The following is an 18,695-nucleotide window of genomic DNA, read 5'->3' as shown; positions in this document are numbered from 1 at the left end:
GAGCATGTGCTTTAGAGACAAACCTGGGCTCCAGTTATTTACTTGTGAGACCTTTAGGTCAATTGGCTTTTATTACAGCTTTTTAACCATAATAAAATGGGGATCCCTGCCTCGCAGAAGGTTGATTAAATGGATCATAAATTGTCCAACTAGTGCCTAGCAAATAGTACATACTCGGTATTTTCCCCTTTTTAATCCCCGTTTTACAGGCGATGGAACTTACCAGAGACCAGATAGCTAGAGAATGGCTGAACTCGGTTTTGAATCTAGTAAATCTTGACCCCAGAGCTCTCCAGCCTAAAGGTAATGTATAGACTTAGCTTGCAGTGGTGTAATTATAAGAGTCAAAAACAGACTGAAGAAATAAAATAGCAGGATAAAGTAGTGGGGCATTAAAGAATCATCTAGTTAACTCTTGGTGGTGGTAGCAGAAATGTTGGGAAAAGTGTCAGAAGCCTTAATTTTTTCCCTATTTTTATGAGTATTTTTAGATCAACCACCACTTCCCAAATATTTGCACACAAGCAGCATAGATATTATAGCCCTAGAAAGAGTTGCAAAAATTGTCACAACGTTAGCAAGAGAGTCTAGGCATTTTTAAGGAAACAGAAGCTTCCATTTCATGAACTAATAAAGCCCAAGGTGCCAAAGACACTGATGTCATACTGGAAAGTGGTGTAAAATAAAATTATAAGCATGATTTCAACATCAAATAAAACAAATGATGAAACATGCCAGTTAATGGCAGAACCAGTGTCCAACCTCAATCCCAATCCAGATCAGAAGCTCTGATTCTACCATGGTTATCTGGCAGGACTTGACACTTCAATTGGATTGTACTCAAAGCTGTATTTTCTTACACAGGCAAAATATTCTCACAGAAGCAATATTTAAGGCAGAGCTCTCTTCTTTTTTTTTTTTTTTTTTTTTTTTTAAGGTTTGACAAGATCTTCAAGAGATTAAGAATAGACAGGAAACCAATTAAGAATGTTAAGAGTTATGGCCAAGAGTTTGGATAAAGAAAGTTTGCCACTCAACTCTCAATCATTTGCCCCCAGAAAAGGGATTAGGTTGGGCTATTCAGACTAACTGTATGGACATTTTATAAAAAGGAATCAGAAGCAGAAAATCAAGCCCCACAAAAGCAGAAGTTGGTGCTCCAAGCTGTGGCTCCGCCCTTCCCTTCCTCCACAGGAGAGAACTCAGCTGAACACCTACTTCCTTCCCTACCAACTCAGCAGTTCTCAGAAAGGAAATGGCAACCATATGCTTTCTCATTAACCAAAACGAAAGGCAGCCTTGAGAAACAAGATGTTCTGGACAATACAGAAACCCTTCGGCCCAGGCTAGTTGGTTTCAGCTACCGCTAAATCACTCCCAAAGGTGTGGTTAATAAAAAGAAAAAGGAGAGGTCAAGAAGAACAATTATTGCTATGCAGGTATCTTATATTACCATTCAGTGAAATAGATCTGCCACTCAGTCTACTCATTTAGGTCATAATGATTGTATTACTCATTCTTTAATACATTCACAAGATTACTTCACGGTCTTCTTTTCTCTAAGGCTGTTGTTCTTCAAGCCTCCATTTTTCACAGCCTAAACATAAGCTTACTCTGAGATAATGGACTCTTCCACTTTATGCCCATAACCTCAACACCACGTTTTAGTGTAAAGATGCTTGCTGAGATCCACTATAATACAGAAAGGCATCCATTAGGATCCTGCACATGGAAGGTTCTGTTATCTGGGTCCCCATTGATAAAGGTTTTGTTGTAAATTTTACCCAGCGCTCAGTACCCACGCTCACTCACAGGTTTTGGTTTCTGGAATTACCAAAATTATTTTCACTTTGTTTGCACTATCCATCTATTTAAAACTATTACAACATCAATGAAACAGTTGTTTGTATCAAGTACTGTTTGATTCTAAATATCTTGTATAGTGAAACTTAACAATTTTTAAAATTGACAAGAACCACAGTGTGCTCACTCACCATACAGATATAATCCACTTTGTAACATAATTGGCAACTCAAAAAAAAAAAAAAAAAAAAAAAACAATGGTCTTTTCTTAATTTTCCTAAAACAATTTAACCAAAAGACTCAGAAGTAATGTTTAGTAATGATTGCAGCAATAACCACATAAATCATTCATATAGTGATAAATGCTAATACACTGAGCATTTGCTATGGGCCAGGCGTTTTACACTTATAAGGACTTTACACTTTTTTGGGTTTTGTTTTTGTTTTAGAGACAAGGTCTCACTCTTTCACCCACCCAGACTGGAGGCAGTGGCTGCACCATAGCTCACTGTAATCTGGAACTCCTCTGCTAAAGCGATCCTCCAGGTTCAGCCTCCCAAGTAGCTGGAACTACAGGTGTGCACTACCACGCCTTAGCTAATTGTTTTATTTTGTGTAGAGATGGAATCACACTGTGTTGCCCAGGCTGGTCTCAAACTCCTGGGCTCATGCAGTCCTCCCATCTCAGTCTCCCAAAGTGCTGGGATTACAGGCATGAGCCACCAGGCTTGATCTGATGTACACTTTTTGATGTGTTACTTACGTGAAGTAATTGATCTCATTTTATAATAAGTTATGGAGCTTGCATTTCAAAATAACTGCCTGTTACATGTAATAACTTTTTCTACAAAACAGGTTATTTGCCCTAAAAAGTACATAACTTTGTTTATCTAAATGGGTAACTGGATTTTTCAAAGGCTTTCTAATTCACAGTGATAAGTGCAGTGAACATGTTATCTGATCCCCCAAATCTGATTGTGTGGGGATTGTGAAATCTACTTGTGAGGAATAAATCTGTAGTTTCCCTTGGGAAGAAATGCATCCCTAAATGGGTTAATTCAACCCAGCTACATTATCTTTATTATTATTATTATTATTTGAGACAGGGTCTTGTTGTCACCCAGGCTGGAATGCAGAGGTGCAATCACAATTCACTACAGCCTCGATTTCCCAGGCTCAAGCAGTCTTCCTGCCTCAGCCTCCCATATAGCTGAGACTGCAGGCACATGCCACCACACCCGGCTGATTGTTTTTATTTTTTATTTTTTAGTAGAGACCAGGTCTCGCCATGTTGCCCAGGGTAGTCTCAAACTCCTGGGCTCAAGCAATCCTCCTGCCTTGGACTCCCAAAGTTCTGGTATTACAGGCATGAGCCACTGTGCCCAGCATCTTTTTAATGACATTTAATGATAGAGTGAACAACTTTGGCTTCTGTGTTCTAAAAGGCTTTTCAAATGTATCATACCTCAAATAGCTACCTGGATTTTTTGTTTATTCAGGTTAAGAAACAATATTATTAGAAAATAAACAAACTGAAGACTGACGGGACAACATACAGTGCCAAGATGCTTCAAAAAGAGCTGCTTGCTACTGTTTTCTGATGTTTCCCCTTGTCCTATTAATAAAATGAATAAATAAATAACAGTTTTGAAAAACCCAGCTGGCCCAGTTGCAGAGCCCTGTTCCTTAACAGGCCCTACAGGGAGTTTGTGACAGTATGTATAGGAGATTAATATCATGCCTGACATGTTGGAGTAGAAGGCTTGGTATCTCTTTTTAGAATTCTGACTTACTATTGTGGTTTCTTTATAATAAAGATGGATACCTTTTCTTATTTTGGAGCATTATCAAGCTTATATACATGCACACAAACATATGCCAGTAAATCACCAGGAAGAAACAGTAAATGCTTTCAAACAAACCCCTAATTAAGAGTATTACCCATAGGAGCATAGCATATCCCAGTTCTAAGGATGCTTACAAGTAATGTACGCTAACCCTTTCACATTGTGTACAAAAAAATACAAGCCCAGAGATGTTAACAAGATTACCACCTAGAGCCCCTAATGAACTAATGTAACTTCACAAAAGGCTGCTAATAATCACAAAAAGAGAGACAACCAGTCCAAAACAATTAAATCAATATCTCCCAAGGTGGGACTCGGTCATCAACATATTTTAAAACTCCTTAAGTAATGACAATGTGCAACCAAGTCTGAAAACCGTAGGAGGCTAAGAGATTTTTTTTTTAAATAATTTTCTTTGTTTTCCAAATACCTATTAATATGCTAGAGCAACGTTTCCTTTATATTAGTTAGGGAAATCCTGCATTGATAAATTTCTAGGAGTGAAATTATTAAGTATATATTTAAGACTTCTGATATGTGTTATCAAATTACATTTTAGGAATTTCAAAAGAGATTTGTATTCCATTTGCCCTTTGTATGTATGCATTAAACATAATTCTTTAATTTATTCAACAAAATTTTATTGAACTGCTACTACATGCCAGCACTGGGACTATGTCAGTAAAAAATAATACAAAAATCCCAGACTTCATGGAGTTTACATTGTAAAGAGATAGACAATAAAATAAGTAAAATTATATAGTATATACTAGTGAAAAAGCAGGGGAAAAGATGGGGATTTAGCAGGTAGGAGTGTAGAAAGTGGTGAGGGAAGGTGATATTTGAGTAAAAAACAAAGAAGGGGAGGGAGGGAGTCAGGTGGGTATCTAGGATAAGGCACTCCAGACATAGGGAGAGCCATTGAAAAGACCCAAGTATCTCTGGCTTTTTCCAGGAATAGCAAGAAAGCTACTGTAGCTGAAGCAGTGAGTAAGAAGAAAGTTTAGGCCGGGCGCGGTGGCTCAAGCCTGTAATCCCAGCACTTTGGGAGGCCGAGACGGGCGGATCATGAGGTCAGGAGATCGAGACCATCCTAGCTAACACGGTGAAACCCCGTCTCTACTAAAAATACAAGAAAATTAGCCGGGCGAGGTGGCGGGCGCCTGTAGTCCCAGCTACTCGGGAGGCTGAGGCAGGAGAATGGCGTGAATCCGGGGGAGCGGAGCTTGCAGTGAGCCGAGATCGCGCCACTGCACTCCAGCCTGGGGCACAGAGCAAGACTCCGCGTCAAAAAAAAAAAAAAAAAAAAAAAAAGAAGAAAGTTTAGAAGATGCAGGGACCAGGGGAGAGGGCAGGGATATCATATATGAAGATTTTGTGCTGATTTTGGCTTCTTAATTTGAGACAGGAATCTATTAGAGTGTTTTAAGCAAAGACTTGATATGCTAACCTCACTTAACAGGGTCACTCTGACTGTTGGGTGGAGAGCAAAAGGAGCAACAGTGGAAGCAGGAAAATCAGGAGGTATCATATTAATCCACTTGTGGTGAGTGGTGGCTTGCAATAGGGTGGTAGCAGTGACAATGGTATAATGTGATTAGCACCTGAAGCTATGTGGAAGATAGAGCCAACAGGTCCACTGTCTGGCTGCAGTGGAGCATGAGAGAATGAGATGAGTCAAATATGACCTCTAGATTTTGATTCCGAGCAACTAGTAGGATGGAATTGTCATTAACAGAAATGGGAAGGAATACAAGTGGAGCAGTTAGGGGGATGTGGAAAGATCAGGAGGATCATTTTAGACATAAGAAGTGAGATGGGAAGAACACAACAAGGTGAGTGGTGTGTTGGATGCCAGGTGAATCAAATGTTTCTGGGAAGAGGGGGAGATAGTTGTGTCAAATGCTGCTGATCAGGTGAGATGAAACAGGATTGATCACAGGGTTTAGCAAAAATGAATATCATTGGTGACTGTGACAATGAAGTTGGTGAAGGATGAAAGACTAAGTTGAGTTCAAGAGAGAACAGAGTTCATAAATTAGAAATATGAAAGTAAGCACATATAGCTCCTCCTAGGAGGTTTTTTGCAAAGGACAGCAGAGAAATTGGCTAATCACTTAAGGGGAAAGTGGGACAAAAGAGGTTTTTTTTTTTTAATGTGAAAGAAAAATAGTAACATGACTGTAGGCTGAATGGCATTATTCAATAGAGAGAGGGAAAAGTCAAATTGCTGAAAACAAATCCTTGTCCTTGAGTAGGTGAGAGATGATGGGAGCTAGGGCTGCTGTGGAGAGGTGAATAGGCGCATAGAGGGATTTTCTGGAACAGGAGGCTGAGTTGCTATGATGGTAGGAGTGTGTGGAAGGTCTTTTCTGATAGCTACTATTCCCAATGAGATAAGCAAGATCATCAGTTTAGAGTGAGAATGGGGAGGAGGTGCTGGAAGTTTGAAGTGTAAGAAGAAGTTAGAAAGAGTCATTGGGGATGTGGGGGACTGAATGAAATGGGGAAATGTATTACAATTTTAGAAGCCAACTAAAGACTCATGTGAAGGAAATGAACCGCTAATTTAAAGTTGACCAATGCACATGGTTTTGTATTTTTCTTCAGATACATTCATCTGTGAGAGTTTAGGCACAGACCAGGCTGAGAGTTGGATTTTACCAGTATCAGAGTTTTGACAAATGATAGTAATCCTGGTTTTTGCAACATTTGTTGTACACATCTTTCCCATTTGTGATTTGCCTTTTCCTTTTATCTGTATTTTTAGTGCAGAAACTTTATATTTTTATATCTTCAAATTTATTGTCTTTTCCTATCATGTCTTCCATTGCTTTTTTGCTTGAGGAAATCCTTCATCATGATGAGATGATATAAACTCTTTTCTATACCTTCTTAAATTTTTATGATTAAATATTTACCTCTTATGTATGCTGTGATGTAAAGCTCTAATAAAATATTCATCAAAAAGTTACTTTATTTTTCCAATCTTATTTATTAAAGAAACAATTTCTTAGATTTATTTTTTAAAATATTGTGTATTTTTTCTATTTTATAAACTCAAGTTCCAGTTTATCACTTTTATCTGATTTATCTGACCGTTCTCAGTATTTAACATGCTCTGACTGTTGTATGTTTATGATTCTTCAGCATCTGATAAAGGCGAATACCAACCTCCAGACCCCTTTTTTGTAAACATTCTTTAATCATTCTTGCTTACCTTATTTTCCTAGACTATTTTGTCATGATTTAAAAACAGACTTTTCTCGGGATTTGTTTGGAATTGAAAGAAACCTAACCACTAATTTGGGACATGCCAATTTCTTTATAATATTCAAGTTCCCCATTCAAGAACCAGGCTATGATCCTCAATTCTTGTCTTTTAAATTGTACTGGATTGATTACTCATTCACATTTTTAATACATTTTAAATCCCCTTGAAATCAGAGTTTTACTTTGATTTTCATTTTGCTAGAGTGGTGATTCCTCAAGTAAGTTCCCCAGAAAGAAAAGAGGAAGAAGGTACCTTCTGATACTTTACATATGCAAAAATGTCTAATTTGTTTCTCACATATTTGGGGCAGATATAGAATTTCCACTTGTAGTTTTTTTTTTTCTTAATATTTATCATTAAATCCAATGGATAGAATGTTCCTTGAAACACTGATTTTAGAAGGGAAAAAAATGAAAGAGGCTGGGCATGGTGACTTACACCTGTAATCTCAGCACTTTGGGAGGCCAAGGCAGATGGATCACAAGGTCAGGAGTTCGAGACCAGCCTGGCCAATATGGTGAAACCCCGTCTCTACTAAAAATACAAAAATTAGCTGGGTGTGATGGCGCACGCCTGTAGTCCCAGCTACTCAGAACACTGAGGCAGAAGAATCGTGTGAACCCAGGATGTGGAGGTTGCAGTGAGCCAAGATTGTGCCACTGCACTCCAGCCTGGGTGACAGAGCAAGACTCCATCTCAAAAAAAAAAAGAAAGAAAGAAACCTAAGTGTTATAAAAGGAAGATTAAGTTAGTGTACTATTACTAGGGAAGTATATGTAATTTTATAAATGAGGTCAATATACTGATAAGGAAACAAGTACATGCAAAAAAAGAAGCTACATAATAATATGTATACTAACTTATTACAAAATAAAAACATATATCAATAGGTTTTTATTATAGATATATATATAGTAAATATAGATATTTACTATCTATAATAAATACAGATACATGTTACTATATATGTATAGAATCATTTTCATACTATATATAGATATATAGATGTATTTTCATACTATATATATCAATATATTATATCTATTTTCATACTATATATCTGGAAGAACATACACCAAGGAATAACAAATCACTATGGGTATTAAGATGTGGGAGAAAAAGAACTTTCACTTTTAATTTTATATACTCTGAAATTATTTGAAGTTTTAAAATGATGTGTTATTCATAGGTGTACAGTTTTTTATAGCCAATGTACACATTTATTTCACCTTTTTTATGCTTTTATTTCACTTGAGATGGTTGACCACATCCCTTTTGTACAACATCGGGTCAGGCACTTCTCCTGTGTATTTCCGTAACACATTGTACATATCCCAATTACAGGAATTTTCACTTAAGTTTATAATTTCCTCTTTATTTGTGTATTTCCAAGGAGACCAAAAAGTCAGGTACTTTTCCTGTTTCTAATCTTATGTTTTACCTTACAAAGTACATGTTCAATAACTATTGTTTGAAAGTGTCTGTGTGTTTTGAAAGGGAATGTGTATTATCTAGCATCTGGAAAATAAAAGAGGCAATGCTCAGAAGGCAGAAAAAGGAAGTGAGCTAGGCAAGGTGGAAAGTCCTGAGGGTGAGCTATGCCCATTGGTTGAGCAGCCAAACCACCAAGGGAGCGTTTCTTTAACTGCAGCCTAAGTAAGGCATAAAGAACAAGTGGAGAACAGTGAAAGAAACTGTGCAAGAGCAGTAAGAAGATAACTGGCCTTCTCCATTTAGGGGAATTCCACACCTAAGTGGAAATGTAAATGTCCTTCTCTGGTGACCTCGTAGCTCAGCTATCCCAAGTGGGTGGGATAGATAGGAGTAACGTGGAACCTTTGAAGGGGAAGTTGATAGGCAAATACCACTGCGAAAGCAAGAGAGAGCTGAGTTCTTGGTTATTAAGGTAAAGCCTTAGCTATTCTAAAAAGGAAACACCAAGAAGTGTACATCTATATGCAGAGGCTTAAATAAGATGGAAGTTCATTTCTTCCTTGTGTTGTAGTCCCAAGAAGAGCAATGCAGATTTGCAGGATTTGAGTTTGCAGGAACTCAAATTTCTTCCATTTTCCACCCACCATTCCCTTAGGTGATATCATCAGTGGGTTGTGGTCACACTCACTGATTCCCATCTGTGGAAAAGAAAAAGAGAGGAACGCCAAAGTAAGCAGCTTACTTTTAAAGGTAGAAATGACCCAGAAATTGCACGTACCTTCAGCTTACATGTTACTTCAACTCACATCCTATTAGCCAAAACTTAATCATGTGGTCACATTTAGCCGTGAAAGAGGCTAAAGATGTAGGCTCTAGGTGAGTAATCATGTACCTAGTGTAGCCTTTATTTCTATGGGAAAAGGGAAGTATGGATTTTAGAGGAAAACTGTAAGTCTTTGCCATATGAAGAAACCAAATGTTGTGTTGTTAACCTAACTGGTAAAACTTGAAAGGCTAATGGCCACCAAATGCTGGTCTAAGACTACTATACATGTACAGTACAAAAACCAAGGACAGTGGAGGAAAGCATGCAATTTAAAGGTTTGTCCTTTAGTATGAGATAATATTCTTCCTGTTTTTATGTTGTATTTAATGAGATGGTGATGATGGTAGATAGCATTTCAAATGTCCTTTCTTAAAAAAAAAAAAAAAAAAAAAAAACCCAGAGTATTGGCAACACTACATCAGTATATCCATTCCCTAATATGTGTGTGTGTGTGTGTGGTTGAGATTTTACTGATTCTTGAAATCTTTATCTGGGAACTAATGCTCCATGTGACAACCAAGTACAGAGGGTCAGCAGAGAAGGCAGTATTATCCCTACTCCTCCTTTAACATCGAAGATGGTTTCTCACCTCAAGAATAGGTTTTGTAAACTCTCCTCACTGGACCCACCATCATCTCCTTCTGTATATCCAGTTAGGTCCTCCCACCTCTGGACTCCCATAGTATTGTTTACATGGTTGCACCATAGCTGCAAGGTCTCTAAAGGCCTAGACTCTGGAACTAGCATAATGTCACTTTTGTCACATTCTGATGGTCAAAGCCAGTCATCAGCTCAAACCAGATTCAAGAAGATGGACAGGTAACCTCTGCCTTTTGATGGGAGGAGTAGCAGCATCATATTGCAAAGAAGCATGTAGACACAGAGAAGTGTGATTCATTTGGGTTGTGGGGGAAGGAGTCATTACTGTAATGCTTTTCCACAGCTGACATTTCCCACATGATAACATTCTATCTTCCAGCCTTCCTGTCATGCCCACAACTTCCTTTAAAACAAAGTGCAGTTCATATGGTACCTTGCTTCGTACTATATAATTCTGCCTCCTGGCTTCAAGAAGTCAGACTAGAGATAAGTACTTCTATTAGTTAGGATTAGGACTTACTTCAAGTGAGAGAAAATGCCAACTGGCTGGGCGTAAATAAAACAGAAGTTTATTTCTGGCTCTTGTTAAAGTACAGAGGTAGATTCTAGAGGTTTGGTATTGGCCTCCACATTATCAAGCCTATTCTATCTTGTAGCTCCATTGACTGTACTTTCCATTTCCAAGGTTGCCTCATTATTCAAAACGGCTGCCAAGGCTCCAAGCATCATACATCCCATTTCACTCAATAGAAAGGAAAAAGGCAAGGGAAAATAGAGCCCACTCTAATTCGGGATGTTTCCTAAAAGTTGCACACCCAGCTTCCTCTTATATCCCATTGGCTTGCATTTACTCATATAGACACACCTGTCATCAAGGGGGATCGGGAAGGTGACTTTCTGGTGACTGTGTCCCCAGCCAAAAATCAGTGGTTCTATTACTATGGAAAAAAGAGTAGATAAGAATGAAGATATGAAGGAAGTGAGGGAATAAACCATGTAGATATCTGTGGGAAAAAAGCACAGGCAGAGGGAAAAGCAAACACATAGTTTCAAAGCAGGAGCATTCTTGGAAAGTTTGAGGAACATCAAGGAATCCAGCATAATTAGAATGAGAGGAGGGGTATCAGATGAGAATGAAGAGATAGCCAGGGGTCAAGCATAGTAAAGACCAGGTAATGTGCTGTGAATAAGATATTCTAAGAATCCCAAAGCAAAGCGGTGTAGGGGTCCTCAAGACCATCTACCAGGTTCAGTGATTTGCTAGGAGGACTCACAGGACTCAACATATAGTCCTACTTATAGCCATGACAGTGACAGGATACAGAGCAAATTCAGCAAAGGGAAAGGCATATAAGGCAAAGTCTGAGGAAACCAGTTGCAAGCAAGCCTCCAAGAGTCCTCTCCTAGTGGAGTCACACAAGAGGCACTTTATTCCTCTACAACAAGTTGTGGCAACAGGTGTGAAATACTGCCTACCAGGGAAGCTCAAGGTTTTGATTGTGGGGTTGTCACAGAGGCACCCTTTTCCTGGCATATACCAAAGCCCTGACTGCCAGAAGGAAAGCAGGTGGTTAGCATAATAAACTATGCTGTTTATACTAACAATTTAGACAGAGTGGGCCACTTTTATCATTTAGGGAATGGCCAGAACCCTGCTGGAACCTAAGTTTCCAGATACCCATCAGTAGCCAATCTTGCAAGGAGATTTCTAGGAATAGCAGTCTTGGGCCTATTGCTAATTCTTTCCTGAACAAAAGTACACAGGGAGGGATGCACAGAGCAAAGTAGTGTAGGAACCAGGAAACCAAGCAGAGACTAAGCAGGCTCATAAGTTAGTAGAAGCAATGAGTAAATAGAAACCGTGAACCAGATAAACTGAGACTTAGAGAGTACAATAGTAACAGAAGGAGGAAGAAGCAAAGAGAGAAGTCCGTGGGACGACAACCTCTATTACTGCTCTTAGGATATCAGAGTTGCTATTAATATGTGATTCTGGAGACCAATGAACAATGCTCCAGCTTCACATAAGGCCTGATTATTCCATTAAAATTTTTCCTATACTTGCTTCCTAATGTATTCGTATCCTTATAATAAATTGAAATCACCAAAAGTTAGAGGCATATTTGTGCTCCTTGAAACCTAAAAACACTTCACTAATACATCTAGGGTTTTGGCCATTGAAAACTAGACATTATAGAGAAAAACTACAATGGTAGCCAAAGGATCACTGGCCAACTGGATAAAGGATGAAGATTTATACTGTGGCATAAAACCTCCACCCACTCCCCACCATAAAGCCCCTGCTCCAGCTACATCAAACTACTCACAAGTACATTCAAAGTACATTACTATACTTCTTTGATTTTGATCATGTAGTTTACCCTGTTTAGAATTCTTGGTCTTGTCATCCTCAAAAAACCCTGAAGAGCTTCTTTACCCAGCTCAAGAGTCATTTGCATTCTCTATGAAGCCTCTCTGACCATTTCTTCCCCATACACTCTTGTCTAGCCCCTTCAGAATGAATCTTTATTTCTGTACTACTCTCTCAGCTCTTGGTACATATTTCTGTAGTAGCACATATAAAACATATTGTAATTGATAATTTATGTGTCTGTCTCTGAATAAATTATGGTTCCTAGCACTTAGCATAGTGCTTCACAAGTGGTAATTCTTTACTAACTATGTATCAAGGAAATGAACGGATGAACGAACCAAGAAACAAATGCAATGAATCACATATTGAAGAGTTATGACACCAGGAATAAAAGACAAGGCTCCATGACCAAGACACCCAATTTTCAATTCTCATGCTTGAAACAATAATATCTCTCATCTGTTGGGGTACTTTTTATTTCTCCAAATTATATTGCTTTTGTACTACCCTAGTTCTTTGAAGATACTATTACTTTATTCATGTTAAAGAGCTGTGTTAGCATTGATTATAACAATTTCTCTAGTGAGCAAGCAAATTATTTTCTTAAAAAATTATGGCAGAACTTAAATATCCCCCAACTAAAAAAGTCTGATGCTAAATATACTTAACTCTAGAGTGTCTAAGTGTATTTATACAAGTAAGTAAACACACACAATTATTCTCCTGCTGTGAAAGTACTTTCTACCTCTAGTGGCTTATATGTGTATGCATATTCTTAAGTTAAACTTTTCAAAGGGGCAAAATTTCAAGTAATATTGATTTCACAACCCACTACTCTGACACTAAAAGTGAATTCCCCAAGCAATTTTATAATAAAACCAATTCTAAAAGCTTAGACATGGTCATATCAAACATTAGATAAAATCTAAATTTGTTACTATTTCCATGTTATTTCTTTTGAGTAGTGACCCTTTAAAATCTGATAGTATGTAGGTTTCCTTTATCTCCCTGAGAGTTATCAGAATCAAGGCCTTTGGTTAAATGCTTTCACCACATGTTGTGGTTGTGGTGGCTATTGTTTTCAACACGCAAGAGGTTGCAAGAACTGAACTACACAAAATGGATTCCCCAAAACTGAAAAGAAATTTTTAAAAATAGCACTGTCTGAAATTAAAGCTCATTCGAATTAATTTTGAATTTCCTAGGTCAGCCATCTGAGAGAGGGCTTGCAAATCTGTATTGACGAGATTGGGGTGTTGCCCAATTCTCACATGTGTGTAGAGAGGAGAATGTTGTTGCAGAGTTAGAGAAGGAAACCAATATTTTTTGAACATTTTCTTTGTGCCAGGCTCTTAACATATGCTCTCATTTAATCATCACAGCACCCTTCTATCATAGAGGTCATCATCCACATTCCACGGATGAGAAAAGGAAGTTTGGAGAACGAGGCTCCAGGCTGCACACCTATTGCTGAGGAGAGCTGAAATTCCAACCATGTTTCTCCAGCTCCAGAGTCTGTGCCTCTACCACTTGATATAAAAGACCATGTGATCGCATCACAAGCTACAAATAACTCTAACTAAATGTAAGCTATCCTGGAATTCATCCCTAAAATGGAGTGATCTGCTTGGAGATTAAAATTAAAACAAACAAACAAAAAAAAGAATTAAACAGGGATCAGCAAATTATAGCCCCAAACTTGCTTGCCAAATAACCTAAGGCTGCTTCCAGTCTACAAGGGCAGAGTTGAGTAGTTGTGACAGAAACCAAATGATCCACAGAATTCAAAATATTTTCTTTTTGACCCTTTGCAGAAAAAGCATGCTGATCTGAACTCTGGAAGAGAACCTTTGTCAATCAATATCTAGCGTTGTCCCAGGAAGAGAGATTCAATGTGTAGCAGACACTGGAAAGCCTACCTTATATAAGTGCAAGGGGATCTGCGCTGACTCTGCCCCATTTATTCAAGTGAGTAAATTCCCCTTGCCATGACCTATTAACCGTCAAGAAATCTCATCACAAATACCATTTTCTAAGTACCATAATAACTGAGAACAACTATGAAGAAAAGCAGATAACAGATAATAGTTGCTGTGAAAATATGGCCAAATTGTAAATTAACAGTTTAATATACTGGATTTAAAATCACCACACAATGAATTTATAATTGGTATGAAACTCTTAAGTAGATCTGATCATATCTAAAAAAACTGGTAAAAATTAGTTTCTGAACTTTGCCAGAATCAAAGATTAGGATTCTTATTGACCCAAAAAGACAGATAAATGAAGAATATCCAAGTTAAGAAAGTTAAACAGCCTCTCAATCTACATCAGTTTATCAGTATGTTTCATGCATTAAATTTGTTCAAAGAATAAATAAACTTAATTGATGAAAAAGGTTTATATGCTTTTCAGCAATTGTATTCACACTGTGTTTCTTATTTGTTTTTATACCATGATAGAATAATAGGATGGAAAACATGAGACTCTGCACTATTTTGAATAATTCACAAAAAATTTTGGAATAGAATATAGATAGTTTAAGTTAATTAGATTGGCCCTATGAACCAATAATCTAATTTTCAAAGTAACATGGAAGAAGTAATTTTGGGTTACTAGCAAAAAAATTAAAGAAAAAGCTGGAAATAGTTTATAAAGAGGGAAAAAATTTTTAAACTGAATAAGCTTTAAAAAGTAAATAATTTCTTCTTAATTTGAAAATATAGAGAAATTGGTGACAGTGCACACTTCTGGTTTTAGTCTCTTTTTATATAAATGTGTATTTAGGACAGCTTTAAATTTACAGAAAAAATGCAAAGAAAATACAGAGTTCTTAATATACTCCTTATTCAGTTGCTCCCCCATTAGTATCCTACATTAGTATGAAACATTTATTATAACGAATGAACCAATATATTATTAACTAAAGGATTCCCTCAGTTTTTATTTAATGTCCTTTCTAGATTGGTTTAGTTTACCCATCCCTGAACCAAGTAGACATTGGCAAGGAAAATGGAATTGCTGTGATTGATTTAATTAATCCAGGCCGACCACTGGCAGCCCAACTATATGCCAGCTAACCTTAAGGGTGAAGTTGAATGGATGTTGACAGGTCAATCACTATATTCACTACAATGATTTTCTGATGAGGGATCTGCTAATATATACTATGGGGAAAAGAATCCTGATTCATCAATCAGCTTTTCCTTATTATTCTCCAATAGGACACTCACTAATATAACTAATCATGAATAGCCAGAGATGTTCATGACACAATAATTGTTTGACATTTCTAGAGGGTATTTCTAGAAACTTTAAAAATTTCCAACATTCAGAAAAACAGAAAAATTTTATATGATTTCTTGGTTTTCTTTCCATTCTATTGATAGACATGTTGCTTCCTAGGCACTAATTTAAACCCTATAGATCACTGTCTTTTCTTTAAAAAAAAAATATATCTATTTTTTAGAGAATAAAATGCATTCACAAGATTAAAAATCAGAAGACTCAAGTATATATAGTGAGATTTTCCTCTACTACCTGTGTTCCCTAGTGATTTCCATTCCTCCCTACCACCAAAGTTACCATTTTCTTGTGCATTATTCCAGAGATAATTTGTGCAAATGTGTATTTATGTATATATTCTTTCCTCCACTTCTTTTTACAATGCTCTCTTCACCTTGCTTTTTGTCTTTATATCTTATTGCTCTTTCCATAGTGATATTGAGAGAGCTTGCTCATTCTGTTTTATGTCTTCATATTATTGCATTGATGAATTTACTGTAATTTATTCAATTAATCTCTCATTAATGCACATTTGAGTTATTTCCAATTTTTTGATATTACAAACTCTAAAAAGTGCTGCAGTGTATAAGCTGAGATATATGTCATTTTACCCCATTCCCAGGAGGATATCTGCAGAACAAACTATTGCCTTTCCATCTTTCACCAAAATTTTATTTTTACTCCAAGAACAAGTTTTGCACTGGGTGAGAATACTCACAAAATAACTTTCACTAATCTTCGTTTGTTTAATATAAAACACTCATTCAAGTCACAGACCAAAACCAACTTCATATTATATATTTCACACACTAATTTACACTAAAACTCTATTGTCTCACTAACAACAATCACTTTCTTAGAGCTTTACTTGGAGTACCAGAACTAGCAATTGGAGGACACGTAACAAAATAATACCATTGACTGAATGTGAAACAAGTTGATAACAATATCAGGAAGATGAGACATGCCAGGAGATTGCCTGGCCTTGCTCGGTCGCATGGTAACTTAGTCACTGGCCTTGGGATCCTTTCAATTCAACCTGACATCTCAGCAAAGTTTCTAGGTTTGTGACCCTCTCCAGGGAAACTTCTATACATCCAAAGTTCTGTAAAATTTTCTGTCAGAGTTCTTAAAATTATAATACTCAGGGTATTTCAGATGGCTCCCATTAGCAAGGGTCAGGAAAGCTAAATGCATTCTTTTCTAGTTACCAGTCCAGGGCAGAAGCCAGTGTGCTCTGAACAAGATCTGAATATGGATTATACCATCACCTGGGACTTATCAATGAATGCTCCGTTCAGTCAGTACCCTCAGGAGCTCAGTAGTGGGACCCATAATGATAACATTATAATTAAAATACTCACATTTATCGAGCATTCACTATGTGCTCTGCTACCAGCTTTAAAAGCATTTTTTTTCATGATTCTTTTTCACAATTCTAGACTTGATTCATTTGCAGATTTAATCTAGAAATCTTTTTCATGACTTTAAATTTCAGTCATTTGCAGATGTAGTACAAGGGTCTACAGAAAGCTCATCCCTTCCTCTTCCACTCTGTAACCCAAAGTTAACCTTGATGTCAGACTCTCTCATTTGTCCTAAGAGTGACTAAAATGAAAATATCCCTTCAAGAGGGAACACAGTAAACAGAACCAGTCTTTTACACATCATTTTGACAAATTTTATCATATTCTTTCCAGGATAAAATCTTCCTGAGGAGAGGACAGAAAGAGCTCTGTTGATATGTTAGAAGGTGGGGACAGAGTACTGCTAAAAAGGGAGCACTTAAAGGCAGGTTGATACACAGTAAAAGTTTAGTTGGCTTCAGAGCAGTATCTGAAATATAATCACCATTATTACCCATCTTCCAGTTATACATCTCTGTTATGAACGTGTGGGAAAACAAAGGCCAGAATGGTTTTGTTTGATTCTCCAAAGTATTGATAATAATAAACTTTAAGTAATGGTTCATTAAGTAGTGGCATGCTCAAGGATCAGAAACTTCTAATCAAAGCATTAGATAGCCTTCAGAAATTGCTTTTAGGTATTTATGAAGGGTGTTAGAGATTACCCCTTTTAAAATATAACCAACTCAAAGACCAGTTTCATAGACATTTGCTTTTCAAAATTATTTTTTGGAGATTTTGATCCCGGGTCTTTAAGCATTAGATGTGAGTTATTACTTATGAAGACCTAAAACCACTCAGACTGAAGAAGATCTCTACCCAGTTGCTGCAAGTGGTTGGCAAGTGGCATGGAATGCCTGAAGAAGTGGGTCACACAGTTAATTACACACAATTTAGCCAAGAGGTAGGCAAAAGGCAATCTCACTCTGTCTCTTATCTGTGTCCAGTTTGAAACTTTATCATTGGCAGCAATTTGGTTTTTGTACCTTCTTAGCTTCCAAGGGGCATTAGGCTGGACTGTATCATTTATGGCCTCTCCTAGATAACTGAGTATACCTTGCTGAGTGAATGTCCAGGGCTGAGGGAGAAAAAAAAAGACTGTGTGGTGTCCCACTATAGTCCCTGAATATAGGCTCTAACCAGAAGCACACAACTGGGCTGTGATTACTATGGCCTCACCCTTATTTCCAGAGAATTACCCAGCAACATTACTGGAAATGAGCTGTCTTGTCCAGTCAGCTCCCTTTCTCTCAGCAGAAAGGTTAGAGCCCCATGAATTTCACAATGTTGCAGCTTCTTGGGAAATGCATTATGAATTTCCAAATCTCTTGTTCAGCCTTGATAAAATTCCCAAATGATTGCAAAAGTGAAAATAAAACCCAAGGCCATTTTGAACCTTGGTATTTACAAATAAGACAGGGAATAAAAATTACATGCAAGTAAACTGGACATCATAATTATATCGACTTTTTGGCACTTAGTAGAATCCATAGTTTCTGTGTGGAAGGAATAAATATTGATAGTAATACAAGTTTAATCTTGTCCTCTATTGCAGTAATTTATGGGATGTTAGGACTGATATGAATTTAAATAACATCTACTCCATACCTTCATATCACAAATTTGAGACCAGAGAGACTGTCAACACACTTATGGGCACTTAGCTTACATGGTAGAAAGAACACTCAGCTTACAATGAGAAAACTTGAACTTGAGTCCAAACCCCGACACTTTCTGGTTGTGACTTTCAGACAAGCCAGCAGGCCTCAATTTCTATATTGGCAAATTGGAGTAATTTATGCACCAGGAAGGCTTACTGTGAATGTTGCTTTGTTGAGGGAGGAAC

The 18,695-nt window shown here is 37.3% G+C and overlaps 1 long non-coding RNA gene across 1 annotated transcript in view; it reads left to right on the top strand.

Annotated features, from left to right (window-relative positions):
• Nucleotides 1–18,695, top strand: part of LOC135966583 (uncharacterized) — a 41,013-nt gene that overhangs the window by 484 nt on the left and 21,834 nt on the right. Inside the window, exons 2-3 of the long non-coding RNA XR_010580007.2 lie at nucleotides 13,541–13,743; nucleotides 13,973–14,126. This is a non-coding gene — a long non-coding RNA (uncharacterized lncRNA). The remainder of the gene's footprint in view (nucleotides 1–13,540; nucleotides 13,744–13,972; nucleotides 14,127–18,695) is intronic.

The sequence above is a fragment of the Macaca fascicularis genome, chromosome 12 (assembly GCF_037993035.2).
Source record: "Macaca fascicularis isolate 582-1 chromosome 12, T2T-MFA8v1.1".
Taxonomy (NCBI): Eukaryota; Metazoa; Chordata; class Mammalia; order Primates; family Cercopithecidae; genus Macaca; species Macaca fascicularis.
This window is presented reverse-complemented; position numbering and strand designations above follow the sequence as displayed.